Source organism: Coregonus clupeaformis, chromosome 40 (genome assembly GCF_020615455.1).
Source record: "Coregonus clupeaformis isolate EN_2021a chromosome 40, ASM2061545v1, whole genome shotgun sequence".
In the NCBI taxonomy this organism is placed as follows: Eukaryota; Metazoa; Chordata; class Actinopteri; order Salmoniformes; family Salmonidae; genus Coregonus; species Coregonus clupeaformis.
Window position 1 is genome coordinate 19,861,371 of NC_059231.1, and position 26,423 is coordinate 19,887,793.

A 26,423-nucleotide genomic window follows, 5' to 3' on the forward strand; every position below is an offset into this window, starting at 1 on the left:
GAATAAGATAAAAACAATTCATCATTAGTGTATTTTTCAAACTATTACAGCAAATGTAAATTGATTTAACACATGTAGGTACATTGAACTTACCGAATGGATGCTCAATGACAACAGCTGAGGATTCGATGGACTTGCTCACGCCATACTTGCTCTCAGCAGAGACACGGAAGGTGTACTCCATGTATTTGGTCAGATGGCTGACTTTGATCGTGGATGCGTTTGCAACCGAGTTCACCACTTGCCAGGATGTAGATCCAGATTCACGTTTCTCAATGATGTAGTTGTCTATATCTGTTCCACCATCATCCTCTGGTGCTGTCCAAGCCAATGAACAGCCCTCTGATGACACTGCAGAGATTTCAATGGGTCCTACTGGTGGAGTGGGTCTTCCAACAACGCTGACAGTAACAGCGAATGTCTTTGCTCAGCGGTATTGTCTAGAGTGAGGTAGTATTTTCCACTGTCTGCTCTCTTGCTGTCTTTTACCACCAGGGTGGTCTTCTCTGTGGTAGTCTTGATGATCACTCTATCAGTCTCTTTTAGCTTCATCTCCTCCAGTTTCCAGGTGGCCTTTGGAGCTGGTCTGCCACTGATGGGGATATCAATAGTGAATGCATCGTGAGTCTTGCATGTGATGAGCTGGTTGGTTATGCTACTGAGATCTGCTGTGGGCTCAATCTTAGGCTCCTTGTGACAACGGATGCTAAGGCATCTCTTGGGACACTGATACCAGCCTCATTGATAGCCTTGACGCGAAGTCATATTCTGTGTTCTCAATCAAGCCCTCAATGACTAACTTAGGTGTTTGGTTTGACCGCGCAACAACCCAGCGATCAGAACCCTTTGCTTTGGCTTCAGCAATGCAACCTGTGATGCGGCTGCCACCGTCGTGTTCAGGTTTCAGCCGGGCCAAGATAGCGGTGGAATTAGTAGTGTCAATGACGTCAAGACTCTTGGGTGGAGCAGGCACCTCAGTTGCAGTAATTGGTTCAGTCATCTCACAGGGTTCTCCCCCTGCCATACATATTTTCAGCAATGACCTCTGAACAGGTAAGGCACACCTATGCCTAGGTTGGTCTTCTGATCATTTGGCGTGAGGACTTTTCGCTGACTGACTTCAGCTGAGACGACTAGCCTCACGCTTTTCTACAATGTAGTGCTGAATCCGGGCTCCACCATCGTTGGCTGGGCGTCCCACAGCATTGTCAGAGCTCCTCTGGTCACATCCTTGAAGCTGATAGCTCCTGGAGGTCCAGGTGTATCAAGCACCTTCACGGTCAATGTAATAGATTTGCGGCCACCGTTGTTCTCAAGAGACAAGGTATACTTTCCAGAGTCATATCTGGTACAGCTCTCAATGGTCAAGGTACTGTATGTGTCAGTTGTGTTGACGTCTGTCATAACACCAAGTTCTCCACCTGCCTTGGTCCATGTAGCCAGTGGAGCTGGTTTACCACAGAAGCCAATATGAAGAGTGACGGTGGCACCGTTCTTACAACGTGTGTCTGTTTGAAGTCTGCATCAAGGGTGATTTCTGGTGACGTCAGTCTATCAACAGCTTGCACTGGATTAGGAATTGCACATGCTTCTCCTTTTCCAGACCCATTCACTGCACGCACACGGAACCTATATTCCTCACCAGCCGTTAAACCTTTAGCGGTGTATGTGGTGTTGATGCAAGTTGTTCTATTGACTTGGTGCCATTCATTAAGGCTTGCCTTGCACATCTCAATGATGTAGCCAATTATCTCCATTCCACCGTCGAAAACAGGCTTGATCCATTCCAGGGTGACAGACGACTTTGTGGAGTGGTGACCTTCACTAGCGAAGGGCACTTGGTGCGCTTGTTGGCTCTCTGCACTTGAAGAGTCTTGACGTGCTGCTTGCTGGTCCGATTCCGGCACCGTTTTCAGCCATGACACGGAATTCATATTCATTACCTTCGGTCAGGTGTGTCACTCTGTGTCTGAGCTCAGTGATTGGTCTCTTGGATGAAACCTTCACCCATTGCAAACTCTTCTTCTCACGTCTCTCCAGGATGTAGTGCTTGATCTCATTTCCACCATCTGATCTGGGTCTTGTCCAGCCTATTGTGATGGTGTCTCCAGTCACATTTGTGGCGTCTGGTGTACCTGGGGCTTCTGGAACGGCTGTGAAACAAAACAACATTTGTTTGTCTTAGTTAAACATAATAATTGAAGTTAATAACAAATAAGTATACATGTCGGTGATCTCTTTAGAAGTTGTTGGTTGGTGGGACTTACTGAATTGCATCTGTGCAATGAATGGATCAGAGTCGAGAGGACGTCCAACTCCGAACTTGTTGACAGCAGAGATACGGAACTGGTACTCGTTTCCCTTGATCAGCTTGGTGGCGTTGAATGAACAAGCTTCACACTTGCTTGTCACCATTGCCCAGGAGATCCTAGATGTTTCTCTCTTCTCCACTGTATAATAGAGGATTGCAGCACATCCATCGTTCTCTGGCGGATTCCACCAGACAGTTGCCTTTTCTGCAGTGATACCAGTGAAACGCACTGGTCCCTCAGGTGGTCCAGGGGTATCTAAAGAAAGCATACATTGTTAATGAATAAGCATGAATCCATCCACTTAAATAATTTCAATCACAATTTGAGAGAAAATAAAGAATGTAAATCTATCTAATGTATCTATAAACCAACCTGAGACTCTGATGTTGACACTCTCTGTCTTTGTTCCAGAGCTGTTCTTGGCTTCTACCATGTACACTCCAGCGGTGGTTGCGATCAGCATCTCTGATGAAAAGGCTGCTGGAGCCGATGTTAGTTGTGATATCAATCAACATCTTCTTGTCGATCTCTTTACCATCCTTGTACCATATGACCTGAGGCACTGGTCGTCCAGTGATACTGCAGTTCAGTTTGATGTTTTCACCAGCCTTGTACACAAGAGCAGTGTCAGCACTGAACTCAATGTCGGGAGAAACTAAACAAAGAGAGACACAAAAACATACAATTAATGATACATTCAATCACATAGAGACAAACTTAGACAGGTTGTATAATGTACAGTAAAATGTATATTTAATATAATGTATAATGTATAATTACCACTTTCATCTTTGGTCATGACATAGCCAGAGGACTGCGAGGGTGGACTGACTGTACCGACAGCATTTCTGGCAATCACTCTGAATTCATAGCGATCACCAGGAGAAAAGTCCGGTGATGGTGAATTGCAAATCACTAATGTCGGGTGAAGTTGCATCTCAACCATTTGCCTCTGCCTTGGCGTCGCTCCACACTGTACGCCACAATCTTAAAGCCTCCATCTTTCTTGGGTGTATCCCATTTAAGTGTGACTGTGTCTCTTGTGACATCAATGACGTTAGGAGTACCAGGTGGATCTAGGGGGGAAAGGAAAGGTCAGGTTGCTAAATTAGTGTTTATTCATAAAGTTAGCACATTCATGATAGCACACTGTTCATTGAGGGAAGAAATAACAAGGTAACACTTTACTATAGCCCCATTATGTATGTGATTCATAAAGCCTTTATTACAGTTACATTATAACATCCGTCATAGACAGTCATAAATATTGTGTACTCACCAACTGGGGAGATTGCAAGGGCATGTTTGCTCAGTTCACTGACAGGACTCAGGCCAGCATTATTCTCTGCATAGACTCTGAAGGAATACTCCAGTCCTTCAATCAGCTGAATGATTCTGTAGTCACGGGCAGAGATTATGCTGGAATTGACCTAGTCCACAGAAGGCTGTTTCTGTCCTTCTTTTCAACATGGTAGCCAGTGATTGGTGAGCCACCATCAAAGCTGGGTGCTTCCCATTGGATAGTCTGCCATCACTGGTAATGTTGTACGTGACTGGTTTTCCTGGTGCACCTGGTGGCATGTACTGGTGTTGGGCGATCACGTCTGGTGAATTCAAAGATCGCTCACTCCATATTTGTTCTCTGCACGCACTCTAAACTTGGTACTCTGTGCCCTTGACAAGGTTGGGTATCTTGAACGTTGTCCTCACCACACTAGAGCAAACCATTTTCCAGTTAGCCTGGGCCGTCTCGTTTCTCCACACTGTAGCAAGTGATGTCTCCACCTCCATTGTCCTGTGGTTCATCCCAAGATATAATGATGCCCTGTGCTTTGATCTCATCGAATCGGACTGGTCCAACTGGCACAGAGGGGGTCCGAGAGTGATCCATTGATATCAAAGAAGTTCTTGATAAGCTTGTTGTCCAGAACCAATGTGTATAGGCCTGCATTCTCTTTCTTTACACTTCTGACTGTTATAGACACTTTGTTGTCTGTTTCACGCGAAGCGAATCTTTTCACTTTCTTTCAAGGGAATATTTTCCTTCATCCATCCAACGGATGGTTTGGCTTACCCTTAAATGGCATCTCAATATGGATGTTTTGACCGATCGAACAAAGAGTTCGCCATTTGGATAATCTATCATGTTGGCCTCAGGTGGAATAATAAACTCCTTTACTGTTATGGGCCCAATCTGATAAGTCACTGTTGCCCTTCTCATTTTTAGAAAACACTCTAAAGTCTACAACAGAATTTTCCTTCAGGTTTTTAACATCACATGTGCAACGCTTGCATGTTGTAGCAATAGTCCAGGTTTCTTCCTCTTTAGTTTTTGTCTCAATGACATAGTCTGGAACTGTAGCTACCACCATCATGGTCGGGGCTTGGTCCAGTGAAGAGTCACTGATGTCTTAGTAGCGTCTGTCAGACCAGCTCTTTGACTGGTCGGGGGTCTCAGTGGCCCTGACTGGCTCTGCAGTCTCACATGTATCACCAGTACCATGCTCATTCTCAGCAGACACTCTGAAGTAGGCGATTTCATCCGACAGACCGTCGATCTTGTATGATGTGTTGGTGCACTCTGATGACACGACTGAATACGCTCTGTTGTTAGCATCTTTCTTCTCCACGATATAGTTGGTGATTGGGGAACCACCGTCGATCAGAGGAGCGTCCCAGCTCAGAGTCAACTTTGCCTCTGGTGACATTCTTGATAATCAGTTTCTGGCAAGTGGATGGGGTGTCAAGAACCTTGACAGACACAGTGATGAACTTGGACTCGCCAACACCATTCTCAATCTCCAGGTAGTATTTGCCGCAGTCGTCACGGGTGACCTTTGGAATGACAAGAACTGTTGTACGTTCTGTGCTGGTGATAGTGTATCTTGCATCGCTGGCCATGTTCTTGTCATGCCTTCTCCATGTGCAGTTTGGTGCAGGTCTGCCCTTCAGTGGAATAAACACCTCAATATCCCTTCCTGCCTTGGCTGTGTATTGAGTCGTCATGGGAACATCCAAATCGAGATCGGCCTCCTCTGTTAGACGGATAGGAAAGATAGAAAAAATAGGTAAGAGATGTGTTACTACTGCAATAAGTAATACTATGTTGGGAATATTTGAATACGAACCAAGAATATCCTTGGATTGAACAGGCTGGTACATCTCGATTGGTTGACTGGGTCCCAGACAGTTGACTGCAGATACACGGAAGAAGTAATAGGTTCCTGGTTTCAGGTGATTCACAACATACTCTGTTGTCCCCTCACTTCTCCATTGTGGCTGATGACTGCCCATTCCCTTTCTTCAGAGTTCATCTGCTCAACAATGTAGCTGGTAATCTCGCTGCCACCATCATACACTGGCGCCACCCAACCCAGGGTGATGGATGTTTTGGTGGAGTCGACTACTCTGAGTTTGGTTGGTTCACCTGGTGCGTCTAGAAATAAGAATAAATTGTCAAATGTAAGATAAACGTAATTAACCAGTAGAAAAAAAAACGTTTCTAATGTTCTGATAAGAGCAATAACCTAAATGTAAATGTAAGTATGGCAATGAGGAGAATAACTTACCAACTGGCGTCAGCAGCTTTGAAGAGGTCAGACTCTTCGGAGTATGGACCAACTCCAGCCTTGTTAACAGCACATACACGATACTGATAGTCCTTTCCAGTGAGCAGGTTGCTGACTTTCTGTCTTGTGTCACGAATGGTGTCTTTGATAACCTTGAACCAACGCAAGCTTGTCTTCTCTCGTTTTTTCCAGGTAATATCCATCTATGTCACTTCCGCCATCAATTCCAGGTCTTTCCCATAACCGTCATTGAAGAGTGTGTGATCATGGTGACTTGAGGCTTAGAAGGTTGACTTGGAGGAACTGCAAAAAATATAAGCATGTTGGGACCATAATACAATATGTTCAGGTAGCTGGACAGATGCTGTTTGTTTTACCCTTACCAAATGCATTCTTTGCTTCTACGGGTTCAGATTCCAGTGGGTCTCCAACTCCGTATTTGTTCACTCCCCGGACACTGAAGATGTACTCATTGCCTTTGATCAGTCTCGGGCATTCACTTCGATACATTCCGCCCAATTCTCAGAGATAATGGACCATTGAATTCTGCTGGCCTCCCGTTTCTCTACAATGTAGTGGGTGACCATTGCGCCACCCTCATCCTCAGGGGATCCCACATGATGGTGATACTGTTGCAGTGACCTTCTTGAGCTGAATCTCTCCAGGTGGTGGTCAGGTTTATCTAATAATGACAGAATATTATAAAAATATTATTTCACTTTGCTCAATCGCATTAATTGTTTTGGTTATTTTCTAATTAGAAATACTTTGTATTGAGTAATTTTCCATGTGGTTTTCAATACCACCTCTGGAATGCACTCACAGACCACCTGAAGGCAACACAGACTCTGGCCTCCTTTAATAATGACCTGTGTTCTTTGTGTCAGTTTGCCTGTCTAGATGTGTCCTTTTTTTGTTTATTTATCTTGTTTTTATTTATTTTAATGCACTCACTGCACATTATAAATTCAATGTATTATTATTATTATTTATTTATTTATTTTTATTATTATTATTATTATTATTATTATTATTATTAAATATAGGTACCAAGATAAAAATGATAAGGAGCAATACGCACCAAGAATTTGTACTCTGGACGTAGGCTATGCAGAGCCCAAAGAGTTCTTCAGTCTCATCTCATATGTTCCGGAGTTGAGGCGTGGTATCTCTGATGATAAGAGTGGAACTATCAGCAGCGTTCTTCTGTACCAGCTGAGCCTGGGCCCTGGGGTCAAGTTCTTTTCCGTCCTTGTACCACTCAATTGTCGGCGCTGGTTTGGCTGATTCCGAATCTAAGCTCAACAGTGGTTCCAGCTTTGTGTTTCACAACCTCGCGATATTCATCAGGAATTTCAATCTCAGGGGGCACCTATGAGATAACATACAAAGAGGCGTTAAATTAATTTATAGTTCAATTAAATGTTAACTTTTCAAATGTTAAATTATCAGTATTTGGAACATAACCCACCATATGTATCCAGCAAGTTGCAGGGCCTGCAAGATATGGATTGCTAACTGATCAACTGCATTCTTTTGCCATGACTCTGAATTCATAGGTCTCATCCTGAGTAAGTCCTGTCACGGTATAATGTGTGTTCGAAACGTTGATCAAGTTTGCCTTCATCCATTTGTCTTTCTGGCCCTCTTTCTTCTCAATCAGGTATCCTGTGATCTTGCACCGCCATCATAGTTGGGCTTCTGCCATGCGTGCTGATGGAAGTCTTTGTGATGTCAGTGATCCTGACATTGGTTGGAGGCTCTGCAAAAACAGATGTGGAGGTTCAGATACAGTAGTTGATTTGTAATGTTTAGGTACACACAGTGGTATTCAATCACAAACAGAGTAACCAAGTCGACTTACCGCAGCATCAATTGCAAGTACTGCGTCTGAGATCTTGCTGAATGGACTGCATCCAGCTGCGTTTTCTGCTGCGACCCTGAACTCATAGATGAGGCGGCAGCAATGTTTGGCACCTTGTAGTGTGTGCACGGATAACAGTCTTGTTAACCTTCTCCAACAGATGCTGTTTCTATCCTTTATCTCGAGGGTGGTATCCAAAGACATGGCTTCCTCCATTGGAGGCTGGCTCCTTCCAGGCTACAGTGATGCTCTCTCTGGTTACAGATATAACCGTAGTAGCTGATGGAGCTACAGGTACGGCTCAAAATGAAAGAAAATAACATTTAGTATATTCTGTAAATGTTTACATGCACATCTATATATAAAGTACAAACAGAAAATATTCAATGATAGAGTAGTTAAAACTCACTGTCATGGCAGATCCACTCTGACGGTTGGAGAGTCGAATGTGCTCACTGATGCCATAGCGATTCTCAGCCCTGATTCTGAACTGGTACTCCAGTCCTGTTGTAAGCTTCATGATTTTCATGGTACATCTTGCGACGGGCCGAGGAGACCTCAGTCCAGTTGGCGTTGGTTGTTTCACGTTTGAGGATTATGTAATTTGAAATGGCGCTTCCACCGTCATAACGAGGAGGAGACCACTTAGACTACACTGTCCTCTGTCACATCAGTCATTTCAACAGGACCAACTGGGGCACTTGGTCTATTCAAGACCACAATGTTAAAAACTTGGTGGTTCCACTTGTGTTGAGGCACAGATGTCATACCTTCCTGAATCAATAGCAATGCTCTCACGAAGAGTAATGATGAGGTATTCAGGAGTTACTTCAGAGTTGAATCTCATAGTTGACTTCAGTGCAACATTGTCCGTTGAAAGAGAAACCTTTGGCATAGGTCTGCCAGTAAGTGGGATCTCACATTTCAGGTTTGATCCTGCTCTGACGTAGACTGTATTGTGAGGGAACTTCTTCATGTTGATCTCAGGAGGGTCTGTTGAAAGAATATGGAGAATTATTGCGAGACAAAGGAAGAATTATTATCAAAATGCAACACTGTAAGAAAATGTTTTTTAAAACCAGCTTTACACACATAATATAGTACTACCTTGGATTATGCTCAGCAATTCTCTACCCTTATTCATTTAGTGAAAATAAAATGTGGACTGGGGAAAAACTCACCATGCTGGTCTTTAACTGTTACAGGCAGAATCATGTCTTTAGCGTCACTGAATCCAGCGTGGTTTTCAGCACGAACTCTGAAGAAGTATTCAGCATTTTGCGTCAGGCCATAGACCACAAAAGTGGGTGAACTTAGAACACCAATCACCCATTTATCCTGACCCTTCTCAAGAGCATCGATTTGGTAACTGGTGATTCTGCTATCGGTCTTGCTCGGGCTTGCCCCATGCCAGTGAAACACTTTCCTTGGTTATATCGGTGACTCCAAGTGATGCTGGTGGGCTGGGTTTTTCTGAAATCGACAAACATGGAGATTTTAATAACACCATATGATTAAAAACATCTTAAATTAACATTTTGTTTTTGATTTTCAATTTTAGTATACCTGTAATCTTTGCTCCATCTTTGGTCTCAGCTGATAGCCCACTCCATATTCATTTTCACCAGAGACTCTGAAGTAGTACACTCCTCCCTCCACCAGGTCTGTCACTTTGTAGGTCAGGCGAGGGCAGGCATCTGTGAGTCTGGTCCATCCCTTTTGCTTGCCTCCGAATATCAACAAGGTAGTTCTTCTACAGCAGCGCCGCCTTCATTATCTGGGGTATCCCATGTAACTGTTAGCAGAGCTCTTCGTGACATCCTTGACCCCAACATGAGATGGTGGGCCAGGAGAGTCAAGAACCCTGACATTTAATGTGCATGCGACTTTTTCCAGCTATGTTTTGGAGAGTCACAGTATATTTTCAGAGTCATCTCTTGTTGCTTGTTCCACTGTGATAGATGTGAATGTGTCAGTGGTATCAATACTGGCCCCCTCACTCTCAGGTCAACAGCAGCCTTGGTCCACATAACATTAGGAACAGGCTTACCTCTGAATGGCACAGTTAGGGTAAATGAACTGCCATCCTTTACAATGAGTGTTTTTCGCATCTCATTGCTGATATCAAATACTGGTTCCTCTTCTCTCTCCTTAGCTACCTGTGGATCCGTGAGGGGGCTTGGCTCACTGAGACCAATCTTGGTTGATGGATTTGACAACGAACAGATATTCTGCTCCAGAAGTTAATCCAACGACGGTGAATTCAGTGTTTTTTGTGTTTGAAACACCGACACACCAGTCATCATCATATTCGTCTGTTCTCCTATATTCAACACAGTATCCTGTCACAGGAGCACCACCATCGAACAATGGCTTATTCATGAAAGAGTAACAGTAGTCTTAGTTGAGTCAATAACTTTGGGTTTAGGTGGTGGAGATGGCAGAAATTGGGGATCCTCCGCCTTTGTTAGTTTGGTAGGAATACTTGGGAGACTCGAAGCCTGCAGCATTTTCTGCATGACTCTGTACTCATATTCAGCCACCCTCACGGAGATTAGATGCCTTGACCCTGAGGTCATACACAGGCTTTTTGTTTTACGCGTACCCAGCGCAATCCAATTTTCTCTCGTTTCTCAATAACATAGCCATAAATGCTGCTTCCTCCATCGGATTCAGGCCTTTCCCAGCAGATTGTCATTGCATCACTTGTGATACTGGTGATTTCAACATCTGTTGGTGCTGCAGGGACAGTGTATGCATTCTTGGCTCTGGTGGGCTCACTCTCTAGGGCTTCACCGTCTCCATATTTGTTCCACTCCCCTTACTCTGAAGATGTATTCATTTCCTTTAAGCAGTTTGGTGACTTTACATGTTGTAGCCTTCATATCTCCATATACTAAAGTCCAGGCGAGACGGCTGGTTTCACGCTTCTCAACGATGTAGTGCATGATTTCTGCACCACCGTTTTCTTGAGGTGGTCCCCAGGTCAAAGTGCACTTCTCTGCTGTCAGACCAGTGACCGCCAATGGTCCAGAGGATGGTCCAGGGCGGTCAAGGACCTTACAGTTTACAACCAAGGACCTTGTACCAGCAACGTTCTGTAGAGTTACAATGTACTGGCCAGTGTCTCTTCTGATAGTGTCTCTGACTATTAATGTGGTGGTGCTGTGTGTTGAGAGTAATCTCCACTCTTGCCTTGGCATCAATTTCTTTACCATCCTTTGTCCATGCAATGACTGGACGTGGCGCCCAGAAATATCTGCATCAATTCTCAAAATATCTCCAGCTTTGACAACTACTAGTTGCCTAAACCTGTCTTCCAACTCAATGCGAGGTGAATCCACCTCATCCTTGACTGTGATGGCACCTGTGCCCAGTGATGGCTCACTGAGTAATCCAGCTGCATTCTTTGCAATAACATGGAAGTCATATTATCGTCCTCCGTAAGGCCTGTAATGTCATAGTATGTGTCCTGGAGATTGGCAAAATTGCATTTCAGCCAACGGCCATCTGGAATCTCCCGCGTTCAACAATGTAGCCAGTCAGCTTGGCTCCACCCGTCATTCTCTGGCACCTGCCATGTAATGGAAACTGACGTTCTTGTGATGTCAATGACTCTCAAGGTTAACAGGTGGATCACAAGGATCTCTCTTGCAGCTACAGGCTCAGAGGCTTTGGTGCAAGGTCCAATTCAGCAATATTCTGAGCATAAACACGGAACTCATACAGCAAGCCTTCTCAATACCAATCACTTTGAATTCTGTTTCAGCAATGATACCTCTGTTGATCTTTGTCCAGAGAATACTGCTATGGTCTTTCATTTCCAGGTGATAACCCGATGATTGGACTTCCACCGTCACTGGCTGGTTTGCCCCATGCAACCAATATGCCAGACTTTGTAGCATGGGCAACATGGAGGGAAGTGGGAAGGGCCAGGTGTCTCGAGGGGTACTGTGCAACAATTGCTGCGGAGTCCACGGCATGGCTCTTACCGTAGCGGTTTTCAGCTGAATACGGAACTGATATTCAGTGCCTTGTGTCAAGCGGGAACTTTAATTGATGTTCTGGCAACTGTGGCTGAAACAATCTCCCATGTTGTAGTGGTGGTATCTCTCTTCTCCACAACATAGTTGTTGATTTGACATCCTCCATCATAGAGTGGGGCGTCCCAAGACAGTGAAATATTGTCAGCACTCACTTCATCTACTTTGATTGCACTTGGTGGGCCAGGTTTATCCAAGTGATAACAACTATTGTGGCTGATTTCTTGCCAACTGCATTGGTTAAAGTGATCTCATACTTCCGAAGTCCTCCTGGTTGCGTCTTTGATTGTAATTTTGATGAATTCTTAGTTGTTTGAACATTCACCCTGGTTGTCTGCTTCAATACAGCCCCATCTTTTTTCCATGCAACCTCGGGTTCAGGTCTGCCTCTGAATGGAACATCAATCTTTAGATCGTCTCCTGCCTTGACACTGTATGTGTTGAACATCAGATCGATGATAGGTTCGATTGTAATGTCCCTTTACTACGACAGGATCTGCCAGTGGCTTAGGTTCGCTCTTGCCTTTGTCATTGGCGGCAGTAATCCTAAATGAATATTCCTCTCAGTTGTGAGTCCACCAATCAGTTGCTTCCAACGCTTTAATCTCAGTGCATACAGTCCATTTCTCATCACCCTTGGTTTGCATTTCTACTGTGTAGCTTGTGATTTTGCTACCACCATCATGATCAGGCTTTTCCCATGTGAGACTCACACTGTCGCGAGTAACATCTAAAACCGTAACTTTGCCAGGAGGCAAGGGGGCTTGGGATACCTTGATTGGTTCTGTTGTTTCTGCTGGCAAACCCACACCAAGCTCATTGACAGCTTTTGGACGTGAAATATAAATTCCACCTCTGTAAGGTCATCAATCTTCATGGAATTTCTTACACAGTTATTTGAAACACTTGTAAATGCCAGTCTTGTAGTATCTCTCTTTTCCACAATGTAATGTGTGACCTTAGCTCCACCGTCAATCATAGGAGGCTCCCAGGATAGTGATACAGAATCTCTCTTAATGTCCTTGACTTCAAAGTTCTCAGGGCACTTGGTGAGTCCAACACTCTGACATTAATGAATGCCGATTTTTGACCGCTAGGTTCTCAAGAGTCAACACATACTTGCCAGTGTCAAATCTGTTGACATTGTCGATGACAAGCATTGTGTAGGAGCTTGTGACCTCAATTTGGGCACGCTCAGTAAGAGGGCTGTCCATCTTGGACCCACTTTACTTCAGGTTCAGGTCTTCCTTTGATTGTGACAAACAAACGCAGTGTTGCACTTGCTCGTACTTGGACCATTTTCCTAAGGTCTGAATCAAGTTCAATCTCAGGGGCCTCAAGTTTTCAGATGCAACTACAGACCCCTGGAACATCAACATGCTCACCAACTCCTTCAATGTTAATTGCACAGATGCGGAAATAGTATTCCGCATTTTCCCTCAGTTTTTTCACAGTGAAGTGTGTTGCTTGTACACCAGTTGGTGGTGTGCAGGTTATCCATTCATCATCCCCCTTCTTCTTTCATCTCAACAACATATCCTTTGATGGCTGCTCCACCATCATAGATGGGTCTTGCCCATGACAGGGTCACAGTTGTGCTTGAGTGGTCTGTCACCTTAGGGTTGTTAGGAGGACCAGGTGGATATGTGGCATCACAGGCTTTGATGTATTCTGTTGGTGCACTTGGCACTCCCCACACCAGCAGCATTTTCAGCAGATACTCTGAACTCAAAGGAATGTCCCTCGGTTAGTCCGGTGCATCTGAACCTGATGTCATTGAGTCTTTTCTTGTTGCATTTGGTCCATCTAATTCCCTCTTTATCTCTTTTTCTCCAGGACATAGCCGTCAATGTCTGAGCCACCATTATCTTCTGGACGTTCCCATGTAAGGACCATTGAGTCCCTTGTAATAGACTTGCTTCAGGTGTTGAGGGGAGCGCTGGGTGTCACGAAAGGATTACGTGCAACAACTGGGTCTGATTCAAGAGGTTCACCAATGCCAAACTTATTCACCGCCGTAACTCTGAAGATGTACTCATTTCCAGGCAAGAGTTTAGTCACTTTGTAGCTTATAGCTTGGATTCTGGGTTCAACTACAGTCCATGACAGTCTGCTGGTTTCCCTCTTTTCAATGATATAATGAGAACAGCTGGCACCGCCATCATGCAATGGATGACTCCAGTGAAGATAGGCTTTCTCTGCAGTCACGCCGAGTTATTCATTGGACCTTGGGGTGGCCAGGTCTATCAAGAACTTTCACGTTGACGGGAATAGATTTTGTTCCACCAACGTTGCTAGACTCAGGACAAAGTGTCCACCATCTACTCTGATACATTTCCTTGACTGTTAGAACAGTGCGTTGAATGGTGGTTTTGATCTCCATTCTTGGGGTAGTTTGGTCAATTTCTTTTCCATCTTTCAACCATGTGATTTCAGGAAGTGGTTTTCCCAAAATATCAGCTTCAATAACAAATGTTTCACCAGCATGGACGACAATACAGTCCTTGAACTTGGGATCCATTGATGCTGTTGGTGCTTCAATTTCATCTTTAGCAGTAATTGCTCCAGTGCTTTCAGATGGAGCACTGAAAATACCAGAAGCATTCTTTGCAATTACTCTAAACTCATACTCACACTCTTCAGTCAGACCTGAGATTGTAAATTGAGTCTCAATTACATTTGTGAAGCTAGCCTTCATCCAACGGCCATCAGGGCTTCTTCCTTTCAACAACATAGCCTGTGATCAGGCTACCACCATCATACTGAGGCCTTGTCCACGACAGTGCTAACGTGGTTCCTGGTAATATCAATTGCCTCAGGGTACCAGGTGGATCACATGGGTCTCTGGCGACACAAACATCAGAAATCTTGCTAGGTGGACTCATGCCAGCAATGTTCTCACGAAGACCTGAATTCATACTCAATGCCCTCTTCAAGTTCATTTGTTTTGAATCGGACAGTCAGGAATGAGCAGTTTGTTCAACTTAGTCCAGAGAATGCTGTTTTTCTCTTTGCGTTCAAGGTGGTAACCAAGGATTGGACTGCCTCCATCACTGGTTGGTACTTTCCATTCAACAACCATGTTGTCCTTAGTTACTGATGACACAAATGGAGTACCAGGTGCAAGAGGTTCACTGAAAGGATATTGCACAACAACAGCTGCTGAGTCCAATGGGACTCTTTCCATATCTGTTTTCTGCAAACACCTAAACTGGTATTCAGTACGGTTTTCAGCTTAGTAACTTTGATAGTTGTTCTTGCAACGGTTGCAGAGCACACAGTGCCATGCTACGGTTGTTGTGTCACGCTTTTCCACAATGTAATTGTTTATTTGACATCCTCCTGTGTACGCAGGTGGTTCCCATCACGGTTTACATAATTGGAACTCACTTCCTCAATCTTTATAGGCCCTGTGACTGGGCCAGGTTTATCGAGGATGATCACTCCGATTTCTGCAACTTTTTCTCCTATACTGTTGGTAGCTGTGATTTTGTACTTGCCAGAATCCACTCTGGTTGCCTCTTTTATAGCAAAGATTGTTGATGATGCTGTTCTTGAAACATTCAACCTGGTTGTCTCTTTAATTGCCTTTCCATCCTTTGTCCATACACATTTGGTGCTGGGCGTCTCTCTCACTGGTATTTCCATCTTCAGATCTTCACTATGTTGGACACTAAAGGTGTTGAATGCCATTACAAAACTAGGTTCAATAGTCACATCTTTAGCTGTGACAGGCGCAGCTAATACCCTTGTGTCACTCTTTCCTTTGTCATTAAAGGCTGAAATTCTGAACTGGTATTCTTGACCTGCTGTTAGGCCTTCTACAGTTCCCTCACATGTCTTTGTGGTTGTGGATAGGATCCATTCTTCTGATCCTGCAGGCAGCATTTCTATGCAGTATCCCATTATCCTACTTCCACCGTCATGGTCTGGTTTTTCCCATGCCATTGAAGCGGTTGTCTTAGTAACCTCAGTCAATGTGACCTTTCCTACAGGCAGAGGGGCTTCTGATGTCTTCACTGGCTCAGCTGTTTCTGCTGCCAGGCCTACACCATATTCATTCTCAGCCATAACTCTGAAGTAATAAATTGCCCCCTCAATGAGATCTCCCACATGGAAACTGTTCCTTGTACACTTGTTTGAAATGTTGGAATAAGCTTTCCTGGTGGATTCACGCTTCTCAACAAAGTAATGCTTGACCCTCGCGCCTCCATCAATGAGTGGGGGCTCCCAAACGAGGTTGACAGAGTTTTTCTTAATATCTTTCACTGTGAAGTTTACGGGTGCTCCTGGTGTATCAAGTACTTTGACAGAAACAAATGCGGACTTGGAACCACTGCTGTTTTCCAGGGTCAGAGTGTACTTTCCAGCATCATTTCTGTCACAGATGTCTACTGACAGTTGAGTAAAATCAGCGCCTTTCTCAATTTGAGCTTTGTTAGTCAATTCACCTCATCCTTTGACCAGCTTATTTCTGGAGTAGGACGTCCTTTGAATGGAATATTGATCCTCATGGATCCTCCAGCACGCCACGATCAGCGCCTTTCCTTAGCTCTGAGTCCAGCTCTATCTCTGGGGCAAACATAGCATCTACCGGTTTTACGGTTCCTAGAATCTCAGCAGGTTCACCAATACCCAATTTATTGATGGCACATACTTGCACCTTATATTCTTGATGCTCGATAAGTTTGGTGATTTTGAAGGTAGTGGCATTCACTCCCGTTGGTGAAGTGCATAGGGTCCATTCATCCTCATCAGCTTTGCAGATCTCACAGCATATCCCTGGATATTGACTCACCATCGTAAATGGGTCTACTCCATGCGAGTGTAATGGAGTTCTTGGAAGTATCAACCACATGTGCATTAGTGGGAGGGCCAGGCTCAAATGTTGGATCACAGGCTTTGGTGTAAGGAGTTGGTTCAGTTGGTTGGCTGACTCCTGCAGCATTCTCAGCAGATAATCTGAATTCATATTCATGATCCTCTGTCAGGCCTGTCACTCTGAAACGAAGGTCTGTGACTCTGCGTTTGTTGCATTTTGTCCATCTGATTCCAGCTCTATCTCTCTTCTCAACAATGTAACCAGCAATCTCACTTCCACCATCAACCTCTGGGCGAGTCCAGCGACACAGTCATGGAATCCCTTGCGATATTGACTATTTCCAATTCTTGAGGTGGTCCAGGAGTAACAAATTGATTTCTCATTATAACTGGTGCTGATTCAAGAGGTTCACTACCAAATTTGTTGACAGCCATAACACGGAAGATGTACTCATTTCCTTTCAGAAGCTTTGTGACTTTGAACATTGTAGCTCCACAATCGCTAGCAACCACAGTCCAAGCAAGACCCGGCTAGTTTCTCTCTTCTGAATGACGTAGTGGGAAATACTGCTGCCACCGTCAGCTCTTGGAGGAAGCCAGGACAGTGAGCATTTCTCGCATGTGACATTGCTGACAGTGAGGGTCCCTGAGAGGGCCCAGGTCTGTCCAGTACTCTCACATTGAACGTTACAGTTTTAGCTCCAGCAACATTAGTTAGAAGCAAAGTATATTGTCCTCCATCCACTCTGATAGCATCTTTGACAACAAGCTTTGCTTGGAAATCTGAATTCATAATCTCAGCCCTTGCTGAATTCTCCACTAATGCTTCACTCTTGAACCATTGAGCTGTGGGAATTGAGCTTTCCTTGTACAGCAGCCTCAAGTGTAAATGTTTCCCCAGCATTGATGATAACAACCTGGCTATACACTGAGTCAACTTCACATTTTGGTGGATCAACTTCATCCTTTGCTGTGATGGATCCGGTGCTCTCAGAGGGCTTGCTGATTGACCCAGCGGCATTCCTAGCTATGATTCCGAAGTCATATTTGCAGTCCTCAGTTAGACCAAGAACTGTGAATACGGTTTCAATGACATTTGTGAAACTTGCCTTCATCCACCTTCCCTCTGGAGATTACGTTTCTCCACCACATAGCCTGTGATCAGACTGCCACCGTCATCCTGTGGTCTTGTCCACTTCAGTTTCACGGAGTGCCTGGTTACAATGATAGCCTCTGGGGTGCCTGGAGGATCACATGGGTCACGTGCCACATATCCCTCAGAGAGTTTGCTGCATGTGCCAATGCCAACGATATTCTCAGCAGACACTCTAAATTCATATTCAATCCCTTCCTCCAAAGGAGTAGATTTAAATCTACAGTCTTGGATGAGGGGATTTATTGATCTTTGTCCAAAGGATACTGTTCTTTTCCTTTCTCTCAATGTGATAGCCAAAATGGCACTGCCTCCATCTGAAAGTGGTTTGTGCCATTCCACAACCATATAATCCTTAGTGTATGAAGATACGTAAGGTGTTCCTCAGTGGTCCTGGCTCCTTGAAGGGATACTGGGCAAGTACAGGCTCAGAATCAATAGCATAACTTTTGCCATATCTGTTTTTCAGCACAGATCCTAAATTGGTATTCTGCACCTGTTTTTAGATTTGTCACTTTCAGGTATTTCTTGCCACGGTGGCAGAGACTACTACCCAGTTGGTTGTGGTTGCATCTTTTTCTGGACAACGTAATTTGAAATTGGGCAGCCACCAGTGTATGAGGGTGGTTCCCAGGAAAGTGTGATACTTTCAGCACTGATGTCATCGATCTTGATTGGGCCTGTTGGTGGGCCAGGTTTATCCAGTGTGATTACTTCATTGGTGGCATCTTTGAGCCATGCATATTGGTAATATTAATACTATACAATCCACCATATCTTTTGTTGCTTCTTTGATGGTTAGATGTGTATTGCGTGCACTGTCGACAACATTAACTCTTGTGGTCTGTTTCAGTGCAGCACCGTCCTTTGTCCATGTAATGACTGGTTTAGGATGTCCAGCAATGGGAACTTCAATCTTCAGATCATAACCGACCTGTAGCACTGTACTGTGTCAATTTAGGTCTTATGTCAGGTTCAATGACAAGTTCCTTTACTAGTACTGGATTGGCCAGAAGTCTAGAGTCACTCTTTCCTTTGCTATTGGCAGCAATTACTCTGAATTGGTACTCCTCTCCTTGGGCTAAGCTAGTGACAGTAGTTTCAAGGTATTTACATTGAGCACATAATGTCCATTTGTCACTATCTTGGCTTGCATTTCAATCTCATAATGGCTTATTCTGCTGCCTCCATCATGATCTGGTTTCTCCCACTTAAGCGAGACACTGTTACGTGTCACGTCCAGAACTGTTACTTTACCGGGAGGTTGAGGTACCTCTGAAATCTTTAGGGGGTTCTGGGGTCTCTGCGGTAGGCAATGCCACTCGTTTTCAGCAAGAACCCTGAAGAAATAGATACTTCCCTCCACAAGTGGTTCAATCTTCCATGACATCTTGTGACATGTTGTGACAGGGGGAATACACTTTCCTAGTGCTTTCTCGTTTTTCAACATGATATTGTTAATTTAGACCCACCATCCAAAATAGGTGGCTCCCAAGTAAGGGTGACTGAGTTCTTTGTTATCTCCTTGATAGCTAAATTTGCAGGCATACTAGGTGAATCAAGTACTCTGACACTGATGAAGACAGATTTAACTCCACTGGAATTCTCTGCAGTAACAGTGTACTTGCCAGTGTCAAATCTGTCAACGTTTTTCAATCAGAAGTGAGGCGTAACTGCTTGTTGTGTCTATCTGTGCTGTCTCCTTGAGTTCTCCATCAGCCTTTCCCCCATTTCAGTTCAGGAGCCGGCCGTCCCTAACAGGAACGAACAACCTAAGGCGCTTCCAGCTCTGACATTAATCATCTTTCTCATGTCAGCGTCAAGCTCAAGATCTGGTGCTTCCAATTTCTCCTCTAGAATAACTGATCCAGGGACATCTGCATGCTCACCAACACCAACCTTGTTTATGGCACAGACTCTGAATTTATACTCGTGCTTCTCTAGGAGTTTTGTAACTGTAAATTTAGTGTTTATGATTCCAGCTGGTGGAGTGCACATTGTCCATTCATCAGATGCTCCTTCACGGGCCTCCACTAAGTATCCTTGAATCTCCCAGCCACCATCATAGATAGGTTTGCCCCATGACAAGGACACAGATGTTCTTGTTGTGTCAGTCACTTTGGGATTATTTGGTGGACCTGATGTGAAGATAGCATCCAATGCTTTATAGTGAAATAGTGGGTTCACTTGGTTTACCAACTCCAGCAGCATTCTCAGATGAAACTCGGAACTCATAGCTGTGGTTCTCAAGAAGACCTGCTACTCTGAAGCGCAGCTCACTCACTGTACGCTTATTGCATCTGGTCCAGCGCACACCTTCTTTATCACGCTTCTCAATGACAAATCCAGAAATGGCATTGCCACCATCGTTTTCTAGTCTTTCCCCAGGTTACCACCATTGAATCTTTTGTGATGGTAGAGACTTCCACATCCGTTGGTGGATCAGGTGTCACAAATTGATTTCTGGAAATCATTGGCTCCGATTCAAGAGCTGACGCCAATTCCGTATTTGTTTACAGGAATCACTTGCGGAAGACATACTCATTTCCAGGAACAAGTTTTAAGATCTTCAGATTTAGAGTCTGCAATTTAGGTTCAACCAGAGTCCAAACCAATCTGCTAGTCTCTCTCTTCTCAACGATGTAATGAGAAACATCACTACCTCCGTCTTGTGCTGGTGGTCTCCAGGCAATACAAGCCTTTTCACTTGTGACTCCATAGATAGAAATTGGGCCTCTGGTGGACCAGGTCTGTCCAACACTTTGACATTGATGTTCACTGCCTTCTCTCCACCTACATTTTTCAAAAGTAGGATATATTGGCCCTCCATCAACACGGATTGCCTCCTTAACACTCAAAGATGCTTTAAAAGCAGTGTTCTTTATCTCAAGCGTGCAGCATCTTTTATTTCTATGTTGTTCTTCATCCAATGGACTGAGGGGCACAGGTTTGCCAAAAATATCTGCACAAAGGTTGAGCGATTCACCAGCCATCAGAACAACTGTTGAAGAGTACTTTGAGTCGATCTCTATTTTGGGAGGATCAACTTCATCCTTTGCTGTAATAGACCCAGTGCTCTCGGATGGAAGACTGAAAACACCTGCTGCATTTCTTGCAATGACACGGAACTCATAGCACTGGTTTTCCTAAGCCAGTCACAACAAATTGGGTCTCAATGACATTGGCGAAACTGGCCTTCATCCAGCGCCCTTCAGGCAGCTCTTTCTTCTCCACAATGTAGCCAGTGATTTTGCTACCTCCATCTAACTCTGGCTTAGTCCATTGGAGAGTGACAGCTCCTCTTGTGACAATGACAGCTTCAGGCTTGCCAGGACTGTCACAGGGATCTCTTGCTACACGGATTTCTGAACATTTGCTAGCTTTGCCAACCCCAACAATATTTTCAGCATAAACTCTGTACTCATATTCGATACCTTCGTCAAGACCACCGAGCTTGAACCTCGAGTCTGGGATCAGCTGTTTGTTTTGTTTCACCCAAAGGAGGCTGTTTCTCTCCTTACTCTCAAGGTGATATCCCAAAATCTTGCTCCCACCATCACTACCAGGCTTCTCCCATACAATAACCATGCTGTCCTTTGTAGATGATTGTATAACTGGGGTCCCTGGAGCGCTTGGGAGATTGAATGGATATTGAGCAACAATATTTTCTGATATAAGTACTGGACTCTTTCCATATCTGTTCTCAGCTAGCGATCCTGAACTGATATTCATAGCCAGTCTTTAACCGAGCTGCTTTTAATGGTGGTTCTTGCAACTGTTGCAGACACAATCTGCCAATTTGTGGAGGTAGTTTCCCCTCTTTTCTACTACATAGTTGTTAATAGCACAACCACCCACATATGTAGGTGGGTTCAGGACAGTACCACACTGTCAGAAGTGACTTCATCAAGGGTGATTGGGCCAGTCGGAGGACCAGGCTTATCAGAACAACAACCCCAATGTCACTGTTGCTTCACCAGCTGTGTTTACAAGTTTGATGGTGTACTTGCCCACGTCCTCCCTACTGGCTTCCTTGACCACAAGATACAAATGTTTATCAGTGGCATCAGCATTGACTCTGGTTGTTTCTTTGAGTGCGACACCATCCTTGAGCCAGGTCGCAACTGCTTTGGGACGAGCAGCATATGGCAAATCTATCTTAAGATCATCTCCTGCCAATACACTGAATGTGGTAAACAGCAGCTTGAATACTGGAGCAATGACAAGATCTTTGGCTACCACAGGTACACTAAGTAGACGAGATCACTGGTTCCTTTTTCATTATGTGCTGACACACGGAACATATATTCTTCACCCTGTGTCAGTCCAAGAACAACAGCTTGTGTGATTTTTGCAACCGCACACTGGGTCCAAGTTTCACTGTCTTTGCCTGCATTTCAACAATATATCCTGAGATTCTGCTTCCTCCATCGTGATCTGGTTTTCCCAAGACAGAGACACTGGTGCCTGTAACATCAACAAGAGCTACTTTGCCTGGTGGAAGTGGCTTCTCGGATACTCTGACTGCCTCAGGAGTCTCTATTGGAAGGCCAATGCCAAATTCATTCTCAGCCAGAATTCTGAAGAAATATGTGTTTCCTTCCTCCAGGCCACCAATTTTCCAGCTAGATTTAACGCATTGAGCACAAACTGTGGAGTAAGCTTGTTGATTCCGTTTCTCACAACGAGTTTCTAATTCTGGAGCCACCGTCAATAAGGGGTGTGTCCCACATGAGTGATACTGAGTCTCTGGTGACCTCCCTGATTATGAGGCTTTGTGGTGCCCCAGGTGTGTCCAGCACTCCGACATTCACATATGCTGTTTTGCTTCCTGAGGCGTTTTCCACTGTCAACATGTACTTTCCACTGTCAAATCTGTCAACATTTTCAACCATAAGCAGTAAATGATGATGTGGTGTCAATAGTTGCTCTCGTAACAGGCTCTCCATTTTCTCTGGACCACTTGACCTCAGGAGCTGGTCTTCCTTTAATAGGTACAAAGAGTCTCAATGTGCCGCAAGCTCTAATGCAGACAACCTTGAAGCTCTGCACCAAGGTCAATTTCAGGAGGAAGCAGCCTATCCTCTGCAATTGGTGTGCCAGGCACTTTTGCTGGCTCTCCAACCCCTTCACAGTTAACTGCGCAAATGTTGATTTTATAATCTTGGTTTTCTACCAGGGTTAGTGATGGTAAATGATGTACCAACTAATCCCTTCTTAGGGGTCCGAATTGTCCATTCATCTTCCTCAGGTAGACAGGTCTCCACAATGTATCCAATGATATCAGAACCACCATCGTATACAGGTTTGTTCCATGCAACTGTAATGGATGACTTGGTTGTGTCCAAGACTCTTTGATTTCCAGGTGGTCCAGGTTGGAAGATTGTATCTACTGCCTTGTAGAATTCACTTGAAGAACTTGGTGTGCCTAAACCAGCATTATTTTCTGCAATGATTCTGAATTCATATTCATGCCCTGGTGTGAGTCCAGATACTTTGTACCTCAGGTCAGTTACAGTCCTCTTGTTGCATTTAACCCAGCGAAGACCAGTTTTGTCTCTCCTTTCAACAACATAGTTGAAAAATGCCGCTTCCACCGTCGTGATCAGGGCGTTCCCAGCAAACAACCATGGTGTTCTTTGTGATGGTCGTCACCTCAGGTGTTGATGGAGCATCAGCTGGCACATATGGATTTGTAGACACCATTGGGTTGGACTCAAGGGGCTCTCAGTTCCATACATGTTGACAGCCATAACTCTGAAGATATACTCATTACCCTTCAACAACTTGATAACCTTAACCGGTTCACTTGTAAGTCTGATGCTACATTTGTCCAAGCAAGTCTACTTGTTTCACGTTTCTCAATGATGTAGTGTAGAATCTTTGCACCACCATCATGTGATGGTGGCAGCCATGACAGGATACATTTTCTCAGCAGTGACGTCTGTTACAGCAAGTGGACCATCTGGAGGTCCAGGTCTATCAAGAACCTTAACATTGAAGGTATGCTTTGCAAAACCACCAGGATTGCTGGCAGTTAAAGTGAATGTGCCGCCGCACTCTTAGAGAATCTTTGTTGACTAAGGTTGTAGAAAAGTCATGAAGTTTGATTTCCAACTTTGCCGTATCTTCAAGTTCCTTCCCGTCTTTGGTCCATAGCAGTGTTGGGATTGGTCTGCCTGTTACGCTGGCAGCAAGTTTGAAGACATCTCCTGCTTTAACAACCACAGTACTATTATAGATTGTATCAACTTCAAGTTTAGGCTCCTCAATGTCATCTCTGCAAGTGATTTCCTCTGATGGTAGAGATGGCTTACTGAGAGCACCAGCTGAGTTTCTTGCCATAACATGGAACTCTTAGAAGTAGCATCCTCTGTGAGCCCGCTAACAGTGAATGTTGTCTCAAGGATGTTGCTATAGTTGGCCTTAAGCCAGCGTCCATCTGGGGAGTTCTCTCTTTTCTACTTGGTACCCAGTTATTGAGAATCCTCCATCACCTTCAGGTTTTGTCCACTGAAGAGTCACCTCATGTCTGGTTACATTCAATGCCACTGGTTGGCCAGGTGAGTCCACTGGATCCAAAGCAAAGGTAGTCTCAGAATGCTTGCTTGCCCTGCTCAAACCAGCCATGTTTTCAGCAATAACACGGTACTCATAGGCAATTCCATCCACCAAGCCTGTTGATTTGAACATGTTCCCTGCTACAAGTGCTTTGCTGATCTCCTGCCACAGGATACTGTTCTTCTCTTTCCTTTCAATGTGATATCCCAAAATGGGGCTTCCACCATGGGAAGCTGGTTCATCCCAGCTAATAGTCATAGAATCCTTGTTGAAGTGGACGATTTCAGGAATGCCTGGTTGTCCTGGCACATCGAATGGATAAGCAGCAACCACTTGTTCTGAGACTATACAGGGTCCAATGCCATACCTGTTCTGGGCTTTGACACGGAACTGATATGTGATTCCTGTTGTGAGACGAGCAGCTTTGAATGTCGTACGGATAACTGTTGCTGCTAATTCAACCCATGATGTGCCTGTGGTTTCTCTAGCTTCAACAATGTAATTGTTAATGGGTACACCACCATCATTCTCGGACCTTCCCATGACATGAGAATGTAGTCACATGAAACTTCTTCAAGCTTAATTGGCCCAGTAGGAGGTCCTGGAATATCGTGGACTTCAACAGTAATTGTCTCTGTCGTTGTTCCAGGATATTTTTGCCGGTCATTGAAAAATGTACCACCATCGGTCCTTTTGATCTCATTGATGTGGAGAGTAGTTGAAGTTGCAGTAGTATCAGTGTTGATTCTCTGTGTCTGTTTAAGTGTGTCCTCTCCTCTCTTCCATGAAACTGTTGGCCTGGGGCGACCCAGAACAGGAATTTCAACCTTCACGTTATCACCAGCTTTAGCAATGACCAAGGACTGGTAGACTCCACGCAGGTCAAACGAAGGTGCTGCTGTTTGTTCTCTAATGATAGCAGGTCTGCTTTCACGTGGATCACTTCTGCCAGAGCTGTTTACTGCCATGATGCGGAACACATACTCCATATTTTCAATGAGATCTGTGGCTGTGTAGTCAAGAGCCTTTACAGTTGTCACATGGGTCCATGTCTCGATGTCCTTCTTCTGTGCTTCAATAACGTATCCAGTAATCCTACTGCCGCCATCATGTTTTGGCTTCGTCCATGCAAGGCTTGCAGTGTCCGCTGATACATCAGTGACATACAGATTTTCAGGGGCAGTGGGTGCTTGGGATGCTCTGATTGTCTCAGGTGTCTCTGCTGGCTCGCCGACACCCAGTTCATTTTCGCGGATACACGGAAGTAATATTCAGAGCCTTCATCCAAGTTGTCATACTTGAAGGAACATTTCTGCCAGGTTGTACTGATTACCGTGTAAGCCTTCCTTGTGGCTTCTCGCTTCTCAATGATGTAGTTAATGATCTTTGATCCACCATCAATAATGGGGATTTCCCACTGCATAGTGATGCTTGTTTTGGTGATGACACGTGGTATCAAGTTCACAGGTGGTCCTGGTGAATCCAGTACTCTGGCGTTAACAAATCCGTCTCTCTTACCAGCAACATTTTCTAATGACACCATGTATTTTCCGGCATCATATCTTGTGCAGTCAGGGATAACCAGGAGAGTATCGACTCTGTAGTATCAATGTGTTCACGGCCACCTTTTCTAAGAATGGCGGCATCTTTCATCCAGGTTACTTCAGGAACTGGACGTCCTTTAATTGGTACGAAGATACGAATGGATCCACGGACCCTGACAACAAGGGTTTTTTTCTATACTCAGCGTCAAGCTCATAGTCGGGAAGTGTCTCACGGTCCTCAAGTTCGACAATTTCTTCAACCTCTGCTGGTTCACCAATTCCCTCTGTATTCATGGCTCTGACTCTGAAATAGTAGTTCCCACCAGCCTTCAGGTCTGACTACAACATATTCTGTAATTCTCAATCTTGTGACATCTGTGACCCAATCGTCATGTCCTTCCTTCTTGTGCTCAACAATGTATCCGGCTACATCTAGGCCACCATCGTAATGGGGTTTACCCCAGTTGAATGTGGCTGTTGTCTTGGTGGTGTCAGTAATTCTTGGGTTGGAAGGAGGTTCTGGTGGATCTAAAAAGAAGAAAAAGAATACATATAT

The 26,423-nt window shown here is 44.5% G+C and overlaps 1 pseudogene; it reads right to left on the reverse strand.

Moving 5' to 3' along the window:
• Positions 1-26,423, reverse strand: part of LOC121554847 — a 198,640-nt pseudogene that overhangs the window by 13,633 nt on the left and 158,584 nt on the right.